Source organism: Colobus angolensis, unplaced genomic scaffold, assembly GCF_000951035.1.
Source record: "Colobus angolensis palliatus isolate OR3802 unplaced genomic scaffold, Cang.pa_1.0 Scaffold283, whole genome shotgun sequence".
In the NCBI taxonomy this organism is placed as follows: domain Eukaryota; kingdom Metazoa; phylum Chordata; class Mammalia; order Primates; family Cercopithecidae; genus Colobus; species Colobus angolensis.
This window is the reverse complement of record NW_012116077.1, coordinates 654639-656877: the sequence shown is the minus strand read 5'-3', so window position 1 is coordinate 656877 and position 2239 is coordinate 654639. Positions and strand designations below refer to the sequence as shown.

Here is a 2239-nt window from a genome sequence, read left to right as displayed (position 1 = left end):
AATGTAAAACCCAAAACCATAAAAACCCTAGAAGAAAACCTAGGCAATACCATTCAGGACATAGGCATGGGCAAAGACTTCATGACAAAAATGCCAAAAGCAATTCCAACAAAAGCGAAAATTGACAAATAGGATCTAATTAAACTAAAGAACTTTTGCACAGCAAAAGAAATTATCATCAGAGTGAACAGGCAACCTACAGCATAGGAGATAAGTTTTGCAATCCACCCATCTGACAAAGTTCTAATATCCAGAATCTACAAGGAACTGAAACAAGAAAATGCAACCCCATCAAAAAGTGGGCAAAAGATATGAACAGACACTTCTCGAAAGAAGACATTTATGTGGCCAACAAACATACGAAAAAAACTTCAACATCACTGATCATTAGCGAAATGCAAATCAAAACCACAATGACATACCATCTCATGCCAGTCGGAATGGTGATGATTAAAAAGTCAAGAAACAATAGATGCTGGCAAGGCTGTGGAGAAATAGGAACGCTTTTATACTGTTGGTGGGAATGTAAATTAGTTCAACCATTGTGGAAGACAGTGTGGCAATTCCTCAAGGATCTAGAACCAGAAATATCATTTGACCCAGAAATCCCATTATTGAGTATATACCCAAAGGAATATAAATCATTCTACTATAGACACATGCACATGCATGCTTACTGCAGCACTATTTACAACAGCAAAGACATGGAACCAACCTGAATGCCCATCAATGATAGACTAGATAAAGAAAATTTGGTACATATACACCATGGAATACTATGCAGCCATAAAAAGGAATGAGATAATATCCTTTTCAGGGACATGGATGAAGCTGGAAGCCATCATTCTCAGTAAACTAACACAGGAACAGAAAACCAAACACCGCATGTTCTCACTCATAAGTGGGAGTTGAACAATGAGAACACATGGACACAGGGAGGGGAACAACACACATCAGGGCCTGTTGGGGGATGGGTGGCGAGGGGAGGGAACCTAGATGACAGATCAATAGGTGCAGCAAACCACCATGGCACACGTATACCTATGTAACAAACCTGCACATTCTGCCCATGTATCTTGGAACTTAAGTAAAATAAAATAAAATAAAATAAAAATGCTGTTTTAAATAAAAGAGATCTAAGAGATATATATCAACTAAATGTCATATTTGGATTGTGTTTGGATCAGTTAAAAATGCATTTTTGAGAATTAGGAAAAATATAACGTGGATTTAGATGACATTAAGGAATAAGATAATTTGTTATGCATAATTATGGCGTGATTATGGGGAAAAAAAGTCCTTCTCATGCCCATAAATTTGGGTAAAAAGATATGTCAGAAATTTACTTTAAAGCACTCTCTCCCACCCCTAAAAGAGAAGCAGTTAGATGAAAAAGGATGTACAAAATGTGGATAATTGTTAAAGCTGTGTGTTAGGTATATGGAGATTCTACATTCTATGTTTTAAATTTTCCATTTAAAAAGATTTTTTTAATGCAGTACTCTTGGCACTACGTATAATTACTTACAGTCGTCCCTTGGTATATGTGGGGAATTGGTTCCAACACCGCCCCCCACCCCCCCACCCCCCGACATATACCAAAGTCCACAGTGGGCCTTCTGGAACCCGAGGATACAAAAAGTCAGCCATACATATAGGAGGGTTTCACATCACAACAATACTGTATTTTTGATCTCCATTATCTGTGTATAAGTGCACCCACGCCATTCAAATCCATGTTGCTCAAGTTTGGAAGTTCCTCAAAAAAGAAAAATAGAGTTACCATATGATCCAGCAATCTCACTCCAAGGTATATCACCCACCAAAAAGGAAATCAGTATATGGAAGAAATATCTACACTCCCATGTTTATTGCAGCACTGTTTACAATAGCTAAGATTTGGAAGCAGCCTAAGTGTTCATCAACAGATGAATGGATAAAGAAAATGTGATACATATAAACAGTGGAGTACTATTCAGCCATAAAAAGAATGAGATCCAGGCTGGGCACGGTGGCTCACACCTATAGTCCCAGCACTTTGGGAGACCAAGGCAGGCAGGATCACCTGAGTCAGGTGTTTGAGACCAGCCTGGGCAACATGGCGAAACCCTGTCTCTACAAAAAATACAAAAATTAGTCTGTCGCAGTGGCATGGGCCTATAATCCCAGCTACTCAGGAGGCTGAGGCAGGAGAATCACTTGAACCTGGGAGGCAGAGGTTGCAGTGAGCTGAGATGGC

The 2239-nt window shown here is 39.2% G+C and overlaps 1 protein-coding gene across 2 annotated transcripts in view; it reads right to left on the bottom strand.

Moving 5' to 3' along the window:
• The window catches only part of FAM122C (family with sequence similarity 122C), a 63190-nt gene that overhangs the window by 19343 nt on the left and 41608 nt on the right, over window positions 1–2239 (bottom strand). The window lies entirely within an intron of this gene.